Genomic DNA, 16,862 nt, shown 5'->3' on the forward strand with positions numbered 1-16,862 from the left:
GAAAAACAGGCTTCTGTTCTGACCTGCTTTTCTCTGATACCTGACAGTTCATCTCAGAAGTTTCTCTCCTGGGTCTACCAGTGCCTTATCAGTGCTGCGTTCTGAAGAATTGAATGCAGTTTGGGTTGATTTAACAGAGCGTCTGTCATCCCAGACCTCTACTGTATGTAGGATTATAAGAAGTCTCCCATCTCGTAACCTGGAATGGCTCAGCTCGAATGAATAATTCACTGTACAGTCTTCTCCACACAACTATTTATGCTGCACCTTTTTTTTTTTTTAAGCAGGAGTTTTCTAACAAATGGAAAAAACCCTGGGTAAACACGTTTTCAGATTTCGTTTCTTCTGCACCTTTAGTAGGTGCCTAAGCTACAGAAATGCACAAATGGAAGCTGCCTCCCCCTGTGCACCTGGCATTTCTCTGTGCAATTCATTCAGTTACGTCTCTGTCTTTTCTTTGATGTAACAATTGCTGATCGGGAGATCAACTGTCACGTTACTTGTCTGGAATCTGAATGCGTTGAAGTATGTCTGAAGAATACAGTGATCAAGGCGAGGGGGACATTTCTATGTGAAAAACATATTCTTTTTTTTTTTTTTAAATTGGCATTGATGGAAAAATTGCCAGCCGGTACACAGAGCTTTTAGTTAAAAACAAACAAAAAGTCCAAAGTTACAGTTTTCTCTGGGAACATGATAATAATTCATTAAACTCTAACAATTTAATCTGGAGTCAGTGGTGGTGGGGGGTCTCCATGGGAAACAGTGGGAAAAAAAAATTTCTCTGAGGTTTGATGCAATTTTCTTACTTTTAATCTGGCGCTCAGGGTGTTTCCAATCATCCTGGCTTCACAGTTGGGAGTTTTTTCTTGGTGTTCTCCGAGATTGTAGAAGGAATGCTCAAACAGCTGTTAGCAGGCTGTGTGAGAATCCATCTCTTCCCTCGTCGCAATAGGAGGGTGAGGTACAGATGTTATTTTATAAAGGACTTAAGAGACAAGGTCAGCCTGTCCAGCCTGGATGAACACAGGGCTGTAATTGCTCAAGTGAGGGACACATGTTGTCCCCAAAGAGGATTCCCTTTGACTTCTCTGGCTTTCCTGCGTGAGTCCTTGGAGAGGTGAGCATAATGATGTCCGCTGAAATATACGGATGTATGTCTAGGTAAACAGGGAGGGTGGCAGATGGCAGATTTGAAGGTCACAAAATATTTTATGAACTTTTCCTTTGTCTTCTAAATTTAAGACACTTCTGGCATAAGAAGAGCCCTGAGGGTCAAGTCTTTGACTTTTCTTGAACAATTCAATACTCACTGCTAATCCACCTGCCAATCAACAACTGGGAGGCAAATGCAAAATACATGGGGAGGATCCAATACCTTATTCAGTATGAAGTTTTCATGATGAAGTTTCATTAATGAAGGTCAGAAGTAATGAAGATTCAATATGAGCAGAGAACAAGAGGGAGTTCACTCAAATGATCTCTCTGGACAGGATCCGAAAAATTCTGCCAACAGTAAACAGATCTACAGAGACCCGATTCTACTCTTGGTCGAGTAGGTGATGAACTACAGTGGGTCTAGTAGGGATAGGGTCCCTGCCCACTGAAAAGCAGGGCCTGATCTTCCAGTGATTACACCCCTGTTGCTCTTTGGAGAGCAAACCAGTCACACACTAGTGTAACGAGAGCTCTAATGAAAAGAGTCTCAGAGGATGAGAAAGCTTCGTTTTTGTAACGTATTATCACTTTTGCCTATCTTTTCAATGTAAAAGTAAAATATACTCATTAACGCTTCCCTTCAGGATTTCTATCTTTGGTGTAATTCCTAGCTCAAGATTTAAAAGAAAAGAAAACATTGAAGAAATAAAAGAGAAGTAAAGTATCTTTGAGTTGTAATCCCAGCACCTGAAGATAATTACTATTAACATCTTGGTGTTTTGTCTACATTGTTTCTTATGCATGTGTAAACTACCCTCTACACATACACTTTAATTTTTTAATATTGTAATGGAACCATCACATTCATGTTGTTTAATAATCTGCTACTTTCACTTGAATACCATGGTCATATTTTGTGCCCATACATTAAGCCTGTGCCATAGTTTTAAGTAGCCACGTAGTAACCAATTGTATGGATTTATCACTAGTTATTAAGCTGATTCCCTACAGATGGACGTTTAGTTTATTTCCACTATTCTGCTATTATAACACACTCTATGCTGAATACCTTTGCAATCCCTTTTTTCCTTCACATGTTTGACAAATCATGTTAGGAAATGGAATTTCTGGGGAAAAAATTGATAGCTATAGCCAAACTGTCACCTAAAGATATTAAACCAATTTACATTCATGCCAATACTGTGTGAGAATGCCTGTGTTCCCTCAGACCCTCAGTTCCCTCAAATGTGTTTTTAAAAAAATCTACATTAATCTGTTAAATTAAAAACACCATTAGTTCATTGTCCCGATTTGAATTTATTTTATTACTAACAAGAGAGGGTATCTTTTATGTGCTTGAAAGCCGTTTGTATTCTTTCTTTTATGATGTATCTCTTCATAACTTTTGCCCATTTTTTTCCCTGTTGGGCTGTTTATATTTTCCTAATTGAATTTTTAAGTTCATTATATATTAAGTATATTATTTATTTTGTCATATATTCTCTCTGCTGATCTCGCATTTGTCACCTGACTTTTAAAGAACTTTGTTAATAGTGTTTTGTGTCAAACAGAAACTTTAAAAATAATTATGATCAAAACTATCCATCGCTTCCCTTCATGATTTCTATCTTTGGTGTAATTCCTAGCCCAAGATTTTATTAATTTCATATATATTTTCTTCTAGTACTTTTATTATTGATCTGTTCCTATTTAAATCTTTAACTGGAATGTTTCAGACATTCCCATACATAGCATGGGTTAGAAACTTAACGTTTCCTACTTAAATGGTTAGCCAGGTTCTCCATCATTACTGAGTTTTCCGTTGTTTCATTGTTTTAAGATGCTTCATTAGAGTATAAATTCTTTTTTTTTAAGTGAAGTATAGTCAGTTCGCAATGTTGTGTCAATTTCTGGTGTACAGCCTAATATTTCAGTCATATAGAAATGTACATATATTCATTTTCATATTCTTTTTCATCATAGGTTACTACAAGATATTAAATATAGTTCCCTGTGCTATACAGTAGAAACTTGTTGTTTATCTATTTTATGTATATTAGTTAGTGTCTGCAAATCTAAAACTCCCAATTAAAAAAATAAATTCTGATACATACGGAGTCTATTTCTGAATTTACCCTTCTCTGAAACCATCTATTCTTATACCAACATCATACCCTTTCAAAACCTGTAACAGAATACACTGAATAATTGGAGAGCGTATCTTTTTATCCGTTCAGCCATAACACTACACTGCCTTCCCTTAGCAGCACAGTCCCTGTGCTTAAATCCAACCCTGTTGCTTGCAAAGTAGGTAATCACAGGCCAATTATCCAACTCTCTCTTAAACAACTCATGCACTGACTTCTTCCTGTGTAAGATGAAGAAAATAATGCTTACCTCACAGCGCTGTTGGCGTAAAGCTCTCCGTGCGGGGCCTGGAATGCAGTGTGCTCACCAATAACAAAAAGACATTAAGGACATGGTCTCGCTCATGATTTTGCTTATGACTTAATTGGAGAGATTAAATATACACGTGAAAGAGGAGTTGAATTGATGACACGCCACAAAGCAAAGATGCACTTTCCAACCCTTCCTTCTAGCAGGAGGCAGACTCAAGGCCACTGTGGCAGGGACGGAGGTGTGAGGAGAGCAGCGCTGCTCGAGTCAGACATTTCAGGCTGGGAGGGGCTTGGTTTGGGCAATAATGTGTAGGAACTGGTTCTCAGTTTTGTGGACCAATTGATCTGGAGTCAGTTCAGATCAGTCAGTTCCGGAAGACCAAGGAACACCCACCAAATACAGGTTTTGATTGTTATCTGACCTGAGAAGTGCAGAAAGAAACAGGGCTAACTCTCAGGTCCTGTGACCTGTCCAGAAAGTATGGAGATCTGTCTTCTGTTGGCCATTTTCATAAGCACAGGACAGTCCCTTCCCTCATTTTTTCATGTCTACCAATCATGTGATGCCCAAGTTTCCCAAATCAGATGGGTGGCGTCCACTGCAAGTACTCAAAGGCAGTCATAACTTAAAGGCTTGACTTTAATACCTTACATGACGCTAAAACAACTTGATGAGACTTATGTTAACTTCTTAGACTCCTTTTCTAGTCCTTAGCCAGCTATATCTTACGCCAGCCTCTCATCCCCCGGTTAATTATCCCTGCGCCCTAAAGCAGAGCTCTTTTGGTAACAGAAATAGGTGTTTCTTAGTACAATGTTTGTTTCCTGTTCACTGCTGGATAAACACTGACAAATCCCCATTCACATTCCTCAGTCTTCCTTTTCCTTGATCACACATCTCTCTTCAGTTGATACTTCTCTTCTTTACAGATGAGATAAATATAGCTGGTTAGGTGGTAACTTTAATTCCTCACATTCTGGCCCTTAGCTGTTGGGCTTGGTGGGTTCCCAAGTCCATGAAGCCACACGTTTACACACCAAATCTTAGGACCACTAACAATGCTGCTCCGAGTGTGCTGACTTAGATCACCTCTTAGGTTTCAACAGGTGGTTGTTTCCTGATTGTCTCCAGATTCAGAGGGTGTGGATTCTTGAGGGCAGCCTCCGTGTGAGCAGTGACCACTCTTATGCTACTAAAAGGAAAGCGGGGCTCTCCTCCTAGCCCCCCTTCCCTTGGGTGTCAGAAGACAAGGGAGTTTCAGTCTTCACATCTAGTGCCGTCCCTCCCTGCCACGACAACAGGCTTCACTGCTCTAACCTGCTGTTGGAAGAGAAGCCACTTCTAAGCCATCACCTGTGTATTTTTTACCCCCCACTATTCATTATAACGCCTTTGTGTTCTGGCAGCGCTGTCAGAGGCAGACAGAATTTATTAGGTATCTGCTGGATGCGTGACATTGTGGTAGGTGCTGCCAAGGGCACTTACTCAGAATGAAGTATTACAATGGAAGAGGGTGACAATTTCTCTCTACAGTCCCCTACTCGACCTTTCCCTGTGGTTTAGGCCACCAGGTTGGTCAAATGACACGTTGTGTTCCCTGGGCTCTGTTAGGACTTCCTAGAAATAACAGTGTGTCTGTCGTGTGTTTTAGATGGGCTCACTGCAGTATGGCCTTTGGGTACATTTGCTAATGTAATGAGAAAAGATAGGTATTTCTACTTTAACGCACAGTCAAAAGCAAGACATACTGTGATTTGGAAAACAGCAAAATTTTCTAAGAAAGGAGAAAGAAACTGTGTGTGTGTGTATGTCTCAATCTCAAGGGGCATAAGAACGTCTTTCATTTTAATATGTATGCTGTGGACCTGGGTTAACATAATATGAGACTTGCAAATATTTCTATGCCTATTTACTCAAATAAAGTCGCTTGTCCTGTTACGTATCATGTCCTGGTGACGCCTTAATGTTCTCGTCTGAGAGTAGTTTCTGACTTCTTGGCTTCTGATCCGTATAGCTTTTGAACTGATACTCTTAGTCTTTGGATTCATCAACCGTCTTAAGTCTTAGAGTGTAGCTGCAGCGTCAGTAATCACCCTGCTGGGCTAGTGGGCCTGAGGTCTCCGTCGCTTTTGGTGCACATGGTATGCCCTTTAATCCTCCACTCTCCTGGCCTCTGGAGTGTCTGTCGTTACATTGTGGAGTCCTGCTAGATATAAGTGACAAATCAACAAGACCTTTTTGAAATTTCAGATGCCTTTTTTATTATGAGATGGATGAAGGCTTTGGTTACAACCTATTTCTTGCCCTCTGCCCAGAGTTTCTTTGCAGATCTAGAACTATCCAGGTGTTGTGTACATACCAGCAGAGGGTTGCACAGTCTTTTCTTGTACTTGGAGAGAGACTTAACGTTGTATTGAACACAGAAGCAAGCTAAGTCACTGAACAAGACATTTCAGGGCAATGGAATCCACTTTGTATACAGGATAGTCATTATTATTATTAAAAATATTGATGAGAAATTCAGTGCATGCAGTGCCATCGTTTTACACAGCGTCCAGCTATTACTGGGCTTTAATCTGCATGATGTACATTTTCCACGTGTGTCCTTTTATTCAACATAGGCAGAAATGGATGCAATTGCTTTATTTGGGGAGACATCATGGGAAATTGGAGAACCAGACAGCCCCGGGGTTGGAGTTCACCTCAACTACTCTAATCAGCTCAGGAGTGAACGTGAGCAACTTACTCTCGTCTCTGAATTGAGGGTTGTATCACGTGGGTTCCAGTCAGAAGGCAGCAACCATACCAGTTATATTAACAGAGAGAATTTAATGTTAAGAATTGTTAACCTGGGATTGGAGAAATGAAAAGGTTATAAATGAACCTCCAGGGTATCATGGAGGTGATGATGCAGGAAGCTGCTACCACCCCTTGGCTGGGGAGACAAAAGGGAGAAGTGGGAATTATTAAAACTGAGAAGATGGGAGGAGGGGCCCTGGGAGCTTGGATGCAGACCTCGGAGGAGGCAGCGCTGGCTGGCGGGGCTGGGGGCACTGAAGGGCGGCATCAGGAGGCTGGTTCCACGAGTGTTAGAAGAACCACACACTTGAACCACTTTTGCTACTGGGAAGAAAGCTACCGCGGCAAGCTGGAATGAACTGCTGCCGCCAGGGCTAAGCAGTGCTGCTGAGACGACGCTGACAAGAACGGGGAAATAAAACCGGAAGCATCAAACCCTTCTTCCTCCCGCAGCCTCGCAGCCTCCCTCTGGCGCCCCCTATTGGCAGAGCCTCACAGGAGCGGCCGGCAAAGCAGAAATGAGATCTGCGGAGTCTGAGCCCCAGCGCGCCCAGCGCAGCACGGAAGGGTGGTTTGAAACTGAGAAACACGGGCTTAAAAACCAGGAGACGGGTGATGTTGCCCACGCCGTAGACTGGTTATCATTTTAACACTGTTACCAGGATTGAAACTTATGTAAAGAATCTAGTGTGGTGACTGCCTCACAGTAAGGGCTGAAACTCATCAGTTCTTCGCATTCCACTGGCTTTTCTGTATCTTCTGCCAGCAGATGGCCAGTTACATTTTGATACTCCACTCTGATTTTTCCATTTTGGCCCCATTCTCACCATAGTAGCATTTCTATGTACAGATGACTGGTGTTGGTTCCTGGAATCTGTTGGTTATTAGCCGTGAACTCTGGGGCAAGTTAACGAAGGTCTGTTAGCCTCAGTTTGCGTTATACGAGATAACACGTGAACTGTGCTTATTAACGCAAAGCCTGTCGAATAGGTGTCTAAACATATTAGATGCCATTATTGTCGTCATCATCATCACCATCATTCTCTTAATGAGTGTGGAGAAAAAGCTGCAAAACAACGTCAGCTTAAAATACTTTTAGGGAGCCAGTTTCCTCCAAAATCACAAATGATTACCTCGGTTCTCTGAAACCTGATCACTATTGCAAAAAGTCAACACGGTTCATTTTCCACTTTCACCGTCTCCTTCATTGTTGGTTCTTCAAAAGCTTCCCGTCTTTTCTAATCTTTTATCTGCTATTCAGAAAGACACCAATCTTTCCGAGTCTTTTTTTTTTTGCATTAGGGGATATTGAGGCCTGAGGTCTCTGAGACTTTCCATGAGTCATGCATGTGTTTGTAAAAAGGCCCGGAAGGGATCTGAAAATCCATCCCGCTGCTATCAGAGACTCTTGAATGCTGAAGCATTCTTGGCTCCTGGTAGCTCAGGGATGTGGAGATTGTCACTAGAAATTCAGAGTGAGCGTTGTGCATGGTAATGCGGTACATCATGGCTAGGTCCTGAGGCGAGCGAGGACATCCTGGATCTGATGCATTATGCATGAGAGGGTGTAAGAAATAAAGGATCAATCATCTTCTCCCTCGGATAACATTGATCATTTGCTACACGTTATTTGGCTGGGTCCTGCGCAGATTTATTTTCTCCAATGAGAATGAGAAGCAGATTGCCTGTTTCCTTAATGAGCAGTGACATCAATTCAGCCAAATCTAGCCAATGCATTGGATGACACTCTCTCTCTTACTCACTCTCTCCCTCCCTCCCTTCCTGCCTCCCTGTCCCCCCCTCCCCAACCCCAGTCATAGTTAGAAGAAATAGGAACAGCTTCTGAAGAGGGTGCCAGCCCCTGGGAGGGTGGAGACGGAGTGGGAAAATTGAATCTAATTCAGGGTGATGAGAAATCTCTTTACATTTTTTTCCTTTTTAAATTTAAAACAGTGTTTCCGCTCTCCCTTTTTCCAGATGGCATATTCTGAGGGGCTGCTCTGCAGAAAAGGCCAAGTGAAAAGTCATCCAGTGACGAGGAAGGAGGAAGATGGCACGTCGAGTTCACGAGGAGGTTGTGCTGCTCCGATGCTGAGCAGGCTGGAATGGCACAATCACCGGGAAAAGTAGCAAACACCAATCAGAGAATGTCATGGCAGTGCTCCGTCAACGCTAATGACTTTTAATAACATTGGAACCAACATGTGGCATTCCACGAGGCGATGGAGTTGAAGTTTGTCTTCGGTTGATACAGAATTCTCTCCCATATGGCAGCTAATGGGCAGTGAGAGGATGTTGGAGGTAATGTGTGATCAGGATTTGAGAGGAGAGTAAGATGTCTTGCTGGGGCACGTCCCGGCCTGTGATCAGACAAGTGTCCACTGAGCAGTGCAGGGACGGTGGGGCAATGATTTGCTGAAAATGGGCTAATGGGGAATTGGTGGAGCAGACCACCAATGGCGTGGCCGGGCTGGCATGAGATCCTGGCAGCATAGGCCCCACTGTAGGCTCCCTGTGCAGGGAAGCCCTGTGCCTAAAGGAATGCAGAGATTGCAGGGCCCCGTCAAGAGGATCCCAAGAGGAGGGGTGTATGCTGACCGGTGGATGGAGCACCGGGGCGGGGTGACATCCAGGAGGTCCTGCCAACAAATGGCCATGGCTCAGGCCCTGGAAGGAAAAGTGGGGAGAAATAGGCAGGACGCCATCCAAGGCAAGGGCCAGAGGGGTGGTACGAGGGTCTGCGAGACAAAGTTGCCATTGCCCTGCAGGATACCCATCCCAGTGTGTCGAAGTCACAGAGAAAGAAACATTTTTGAAACTGTTGAAAGCGAAGTCATCATGAACCATGAGAACACGCAGATTCAGGGATGTCAATTGTGAAATAAAAGTCCTGGTTCTGTTTTCTCTCGCGGAAAGGAAAATACGGGAGGGTTTTCACCAAGGTAAAAATTAAGAACAGAGAAGACCTCGGGAGGGGCATTTCATGGGGCGTCTCTGCTCCATCGGGCTTGCTGCCCACCCTGAGGACGCCTGAAGCAGGTTATCAGAGCCGAGGCTCAGGAATAGGGCTTGGGGAGACCCAGCTACAAAAGCAGACACTCAGTGCAGAGCGGGAGGTGAGGATGCGAGTGTGTCGGAGGGCCAGCTGTAATAACTGTGCCGCGTGCTGGGCTGAGACTGGGATGTTCCCATAAAATTAGGTGTTATTAGCATCTTCTTTTCTGTTCTACTTCTTTCTTCCCTCCCTCCCTCCTTCCCTCCCTTTCTTTCTTTCTTTCTTTCTTTCTTTTCTTTTCTTTCTTTTCTTTTCTTTTCTTTTCTTTTTCTTTCTTTCTTTCTTCTTTCTTTCTTTCTTTCTTTCTTTCTTCTTCTTTCTTTCTTCTTCTTCTTCTTCTTCCTTCCTTCTTCTTTCCTTCCTTCCTTCCTTCCTTCCTTCCTTCTCTTCCTTTCCTTCTTCCTTCCTTCTTCCTTTCTTCTTCTTCTTCTTCTTCTTCTTTCTTTTCTTTCTTTCTTTCTTTCTTCTTTCTTTCTTTCTTTCTTTCTTTCTTTCTTTCTTTCTTTCTTTCTTTCTTTCTTTCTTTCTTTCTTTCTTTCTTTCTTTCTTTCTTTCTTTCTTTCTTTCTTTCTTTCTTTCTTTCTTTCTTCTTTCTTTCTTTCTTTCTTCCTTCTTCCTTCCTTCCTTCCTTCCTTCCTTCCTTCTTCCTTCTTCTTCCTTCCTTCTTCTTCCTTTCCTTCTTCCTTCCTTCCTTCCTTCCTTCCTTCTCCTTTCCTTCTTCCTTCTTCCTTCCTTCTTCCTTTCCTTCCTTCCTTCCTTCCTTCCTTCCTTCCTTCCTTCCTTCCTTCCTTCCTTTCTTCCTTTCTTTCTTTCTTTCTTTCTTTCTTTCTTTCTTTCTTTCTTTCTTTCTTTCTTTCTTTCTTTCTTTCTTTCTTTCTTCCCTTCCTTCCTTCCTTCCTTCCTTCCTTCCTTCCTTCCTTCCTTTCAACAAATGAAGGACTCGTAACAGAGAAATAAACTAACTTTCCCAAGTTAGTGGCAAGTAGAGCTCTGATCTAGAATCTGCTGATTTGCGTCCACAAGCTGGTCTCGACCACTGCATCACATGACATCCCAGGACCTGATCCTGGTGCCCCATCTGAGCCAGCCCTGCTCAGAGGCTGCCCTGAGCCAAACCATCATCTTGCTCCTTCGAGACAGTCCTTTACCAGTTCCTCTAAAGATCAGCTTATGTTTGGGAAGTTCATGGTGTTGATGATGTTGGCTTGTGGACAGCTTCTAAACTTCCTTTAATTTTGGAACCAAATATAGGTGATTATATTGCAGATCTTATTTAAAATCATCTCTTTGTATTTAGTGCATTGCTGTCCCCTGTCAAGAGCTCTTTAAATCCTTATGGTAACAGCAACGTTTTGCTTTCCTTTGTCTCTCTCTCTTTTAATCCAACACAACACGGAAGGAGAGCCACAACTATCCCGAAACCCTCCTGTTTCCAGAAGCTTTGACACATTCAGCCAAAATCTATTCCTTGGTGTCTGTCTGTGCTGTGTTTATTTTCTGCCTTGCTGGTTTGGGGCATGTAACTATACCCAAAGGTGCCTTTAGATGGCAAACTCTTCAGGGCAAGGGCTCTGCTCTTTGTTTTGGCAGGTACTGCCTATTATGGAGCTCAGTGCACACCTGGGGCTTCAGATAAATCATAACAATCCAGGAGTATTTCTCACTTCAAGAGCCGCACGGGCCTCTCAGGCAGCCTGTTAGCTTTCTCTAAAAAATATCCGAGTGACCGATTTCACCTTGACATTGGAGGTGCCCATCTCTCCACACCTGTTCCACCTGCTGCCAGCCTGGTACCTGCGTGTTTATCGTTTGCTGTTTCTGCTCTGCCCTTCGGAGCCATTCCTGAGCAGCAGCGTTTGGGCTCGCAGGTGATGCTCGCCTTTACAGATGTTTTGATTCTGACCCCAGCCAGGCAGCCTCTTCCTCCTCCCTCCCCACCGCACCCACCCCCAGCGCCTGCCCCCACCCCCAGGTTCCGTTTATGCTGAAGCTTGAATCCCGGATGATTTCCAGGGGACAGAAGCCAGAACAGGAGGAGGTAAAGAGGTGGGAGGGGACAGTTATTTGATTTTTGGCAGTAAAAACAACTAACCGAAGCCTGATTTTCACAGACTTTAGCCAAAGGTTCTTTGATTTTGGTTTCTTTCTCTGTTTTTCTCATGAGGGGGTGGGGTGGGGAGGAGTGGCAGCTTTCTTTTGTTAGCTTTGAAAAGAATAGTTTAAATATAGTTAACATACATATTATCACCTTCAAAATATAGAGGGAAAGAAACCCTGATTGGCTCCGGTGGATTTGGAAGCGAAATTGCCTGCTTTGGCTGCAGCCCGGTTGGATTACCGTAATTCTCTCAAGTGGCACTTTTGTCACAAAGTAAAGTGGATCTTAACGGAGGGGCCAGGTCTCAGTTGACAGGGAAGTGTCTTACATCCACGAACCATCTATATCTGTTCTCAGATTTTGAATCAGAAATCAACTTGAGTCGCTGTTGTACAAGGAGGGGTTAACCTTTAACAGATTGACAATTCAAACCCTTGAATTACCTGGCATGGTCTCATGCCTTCTGGGTCTTCTTGGCAAACCAAACTCTGTCATTAGACAGTGCTTCTGTTCTCTATCAAATCCTCCTTTTAATTCTTCTTCTTTTTTTTAAATCATGCACTCATCTCATTCACTCACTTCCAAAGTAGTCAGGCCCAAAATTGTGTGTCTGGGAAATTACTAGATCAGCCTGCGCTGTGTGGTATATACATGTAATTGGTATTAACTCCATGGTCCTGCATTTTTGTTCCAAAGAGTAACTTTCTTTCTAAACTGACTTTCATTCCTGCCCTGAGTCTTCAGCTTGTTTTCAAGTAAAACCTCTCCAATACACAGATTTCTTGGTTAAGACCTAAGAAATGGACATAGTCCCGTTCATAGTTTGACTAGTTCAATATTTAACTGTTTCAAGAGTGTTTTTTCCAAGCAAAGTTTCTTCCTCTCCCTTTCTCCTCACCTAACTTCTCAGTGACACTTGGGGGAGGGGAAGTTACTCTCATGATGTGGATTGCAGAGAAGTCACCATGCATTTTCTGTCCTGCAAATATTCCTTTAGTCTATTATTCTGCTCTGGCCGACCCCTGGAGGATTCACACAGAAGCAACTGTCCATCCCTCTTCTCGCCCCACAGGTGGCTGCATTCTCCCCCTACTTCCCACTGAAGGGTCCGTCCCAGATGGGCCCCTAGGATTGCTCATTGCTGATGCCAATGAGGCGGGAGCACCTCTCGTGTCTGTGCCCAAGTGCCAACACACTCGTGTTTCCTTCTAGTCTCCTGGCATTGCATAGGTTTGCAAAGACTGCTGCTCTCTACCTATATCTGAAAAATGTACTAGCAGTCTTTTTTTACCCCCAGACATTCCAAACATCACAGGAGAATGCCCTGGTACCCCATCAATCCTTTAGTTTGGCCAGAGGTGGAAAAGACTAAAAAAAATCCCCACTGCTCCTTCTTTACATCTTTTAATCTCAGTTGGATTCTGCTCTCTCTCTGAGACATGCTTGAACCCGGTTGAAATGGCAGAGGGGAGTGGGCCGTGGGGTAGAGGGGCGAAGGTGGGGGGGAGGCAGGGTGAAAACCAGCTCGCCTGCTTTGCAAATAAGTACCAGTCTCCTCCTTCTTGCGCCTGAGGCCTTTTAAATCAAAGGCAGGACTTGGGCATTTCTTTTTATTGCTTCACAGCTATAATCTATCAACTATATTTGTTTTCAGATTTAGAATAAAAAAATGAACTTTTCATCCCCTCCTTTGGGTTGATGTTGGGTTGATGGCGGGAACAACTCCTTCGCCACGGCAAGTGGTGACTCAGTGTCTCCTGGTCTGCATGTTGGTGTTGCAGGGGGCGTGAGTACCACGTGCTGCGTGAGGTCTCAGATTACTAGTGTGCCACAAATCCTTCATATTTCTTCCTGCTACATGTGTGTGTATTTTGGCAACTAACGTAACCAAACTATTCCTACAAATAGAATTCTCTGGTAGAATGTTTAAAAAAATATTAAAATGCCAGACATACATTAAGAATATTAACTATGAGGTCATCTCAAGAATCATATATAAGAATTAACATAATATTTTTGTTCCTAGAAGAGAATACTCATGGGTCTATCGAAACAGAAACATAATGATTAAGTGTATGCCTGACAAAACGTGTGTTTCATCACCTGTGACACTCCAAAATGCTGAAAGTTCGGTAAGAAGCACCATTCAAGGGCACAAAATTGTCTCAGCTGTTTCCTTTTGAAGTCACAAAGTCAAGGTTGTACGCAGTATCAAGAACCCATCTCCAAACGTGGTGGTTTCTATTTGTGCTCTTAGTTAAAATAAAAGATTAAAGTTACGTATGTTTTATTGATGGATTGATTTTTATGATTCTTTGCCTTAATGGAGTTTTGGTCAAGTAACCAAAGACAGGTCCTGGCTGTACTGGATTTTATTTGGGCCATAGCATATGAAAAAAGATGTGCCTTTAACCTTTATAATCAAACAGTGTAGGAGAGACGTGGTACCCAACTGGCTGGGGTCATAGCAGATTCCTCTCTTCCTCATCATGTTCATTTTATTTTATTTTTTATTTCTTAAATGTACAAGATTTTTTTTTTATAATGGAGGTGCTGGGGATTGAACCCAGGACCTTGTGCGTGTTCAGCATGTGCTCTGCCACTGAGCTGTATAGCCCTCCCTCGGGTTCACTTTAGAGTGATGCTCACTGGGAAGAATAGTTTAAACGAAGGTCCATAATTTAAATTTTTTCTCCCATGCGCATGTTTACTTTTATTCCCTCTCTTTTGCTGAGATCGCAGAGTTAACTTCACATTAATTAAGTGCGCATTTACACTGTTTTGTTATCTCCTTTTCACCGGTGAAGACATGAAGCTTAGAGCAGTTGAGAACCTTGTCCGCTTTGTGAAGCTTTCACAGCCAAGGAGAGCACTTTGAAAGCAAGCCCTGAGGCCTGTTCCGGCTTGCCCCCGGGGACAGGAGAGCCGTCTCCCTCCGCGTCTCCTATCCGTCATCACCCAACTGTGTGCTCAGGGCCCACACCTCGTAGTCATTCTTGATTTCATCGCCCCACCCCCAGCCCTGCTTTTTCTCGCCCTCCATGCAGTAAGTGTTTGAAATCTCTCCATTTCCTTAGTTTAAGGCACCGCTATCTCTCACATGGACAGTACAAATATGACAGCAAGTAGATGTGTGTGTGTGTGTGTGTGTGTGTGTGTGTGTAAAACACTTGCTATATACCAAGCACTTTACTTATATTAACTCGTATTTAATTCTCACAATTTCTCCATGAGGTAAGTGCCACTGTTTTCCTCATTAAAAAAATAGACAACGAAGACACACACCGATTAGAGGCAAAGCTGCCACACAGCATCCTACTTGCTTTTCCGGCCTTTGTTTTATTTTCTCCAGTTTACTTCCCACAACACAGCTAGAGTGAAAGCTCTAAAATGAAAATCTTACTGTGCTGCTCAAGGAATCAAAATCCTTTCCTCTCTTTCTGGCCTCTTGCTGCCATTTGGGGCCCATATTCTGTACCCCTTTCCACGAGGCCTTACCTATATGAGAATAGTGACTGATGGCAAATTAATGGTGGGAGTCGAGTACCCTGACTCGTTTGGGGGAGAGAACCTTCCTGGTGCCTTTGACAGACTGTGTGTTCCAAAGATGGCTATAAAAATTCTCTCTCCAACCACATGGCCTTCCTACAACGTGACCCTCTGAGCGTTAGGGCTTATGTTCTCTTCTCTTGAATCTGGGCGGGTTCACAGCTTTGGGAACTGTGACATTATGGGACTTCCAATGCTAGGTCGTAAAAGGTGATGCAGCTCCTGCGTGGATCACTGGAATAATCCTTCTGGACCTCTGAGCCCCTATGTAAGCAGCCAAAATGACTCGCGGCCACTGTGCTACGAGGAGGCCTGAAGGAGCTCAGGTGGAGAATCTCACGGAGAAGCCCTGATACTCCTGAGGACAGAGGTGCCTGGCTAGCCACCCGCTGTCCCAGCACCAGCCATCATTTGACTGTAACTGCATGAGAGACCCAGAGCCAGAGTCAGCCAGCAAAGCCCTTCCCAAATAATGACCCCCCCAAAGATAGTAAAATGACGATTGCTGTTTTAGCTACTAAGGTTCAGGACAATTTGCCGTGCAGCAGAACATCATGGGAACTGTGCCCTTCAGTTTATACCACTCGAGAGTGTCGCTGTATACGTGAGGAGGACACTCTTAGTGTTTTGACCCCTGATCCCTACCCTCCCTGACCACCATGTTGAGGATGGGGTGCTCAGTGCTGAGCTGCGACCTCCAAAAAGGGAGTGGCTGAGCGAATTCCGTGCCCTTGGATTGTGCTTCTTACTGAACTTTCAGCATCTTGGAGCGTCACAGGTGACGACACACATCTTGGCCGTTGATGACCCTGGCGGCTGCCCCTCGCTTCCATCGGGTGGCATGGCAGGGAGCTAGCTCATCAGATGGAGACAAAGTCACCAGATATGCTTGCCCTGACCCCCAGCCTAGACGTTCCCTTTTCCGGTAGTCCACAGGTGTTCTCTGCTCCTCTCCCAGAGTGGATTAGAAGGTGGTCATCCAGGTGAGAGATGCTGGTGGCCTCAGTGGGGATAGTGGTGTTGAGGATGGAAAAAAAAAGTGGATACAGTTTAAGATGCTTTTCAATATGACCTCAGAATGTTTTCCCACACTTACCTTCCATAATTTCCAGGCTCCCACCCCAAACGCCATGCTGCATCCTTAATCCTTAAATACATCATGCCTTCAGCAGGGCTGGGCACCTGGGCAGCTCTCCTTCCACAGGTTTCCCTGTCTGTAAGGCGTTCTTTCGTCTTCTGCATGTGGTAACTCTTATTCACCCTTCCAGACCCGTCTTCTCTCTGTCTTCCTTGACTTCCCCAGGAAATGTTATTATCTCCTCCTTGATACTTCAATAGATCTTTTTAAAAATTTGTATTAAAAAAAATTTTTTTTGAAGTATAGTCAGTTACAACGTGTCAATTTCTGGTTTATGGTATAATGTTTCGGTCATCCATATACACACAGATGTTCGTTTTCATACTCTTTTTCATTATAGGTCACTACAAGATATTGAATGTAGTTCCCTGTGCTGTACAGAAGAAACTTGTTGTTTACCTTTTTTACATATAGGAGTTAGTATCTGCAAATCAATAGCTCTTTATCCTCTCTTCTGTCGTATGTTCTGTATATTTCTGTTTCTACCTTCCCATCTCCTCTATCCATTCCTTCCACCCTGCTAGTTGCCTGAGAAGTCAGCCTGAGTGGGTACCATTTCTAGACCTCTGGCTTCTGATTAGGTTTGGCCATTGTCAGGAGAAGAGAGGGAAGAAAGAAAACACACTTGGGCTCTTTCCCCCCTAGTGTCCTCTCTGCGGAGTTAC

General features: G+C 43.7%; 1 long non-coding RNA gene across 1 annotated transcript in view; it reads left to right on the plus strand.

Moving 5' to 3' along the window:
* The window catches only part of LOC116148891 (uncharacterized), a 128,443-nt gene that overhangs the window by 78,108 nt on the left and 33,473 nt on the right, over nt 1-16,862 (plus strand). The window contains exon 2 of the long non-coding RNA XR_004132466.2: nt 8,335-8,658. This is a non-coding gene — a long non-coding RNA (uncharacterized LOC116148891). The remainder of the gene's footprint in view (nt 1-8,334; nt 8,659-16,862) is intronic.

This window comes from Camelus dromedarius, chromosome 20, assembly GCF_036321535.1.
Source record: "Camelus dromedarius isolate mCamDro1 chromosome 20, mCamDro1.pat, whole genome shotgun sequence".
Lineage (NCBI taxonomy): Eukaryota > Metazoa > Chordata > Mammalia > Artiodactyla > Camelidae > Camelus > Camelus dromedarius.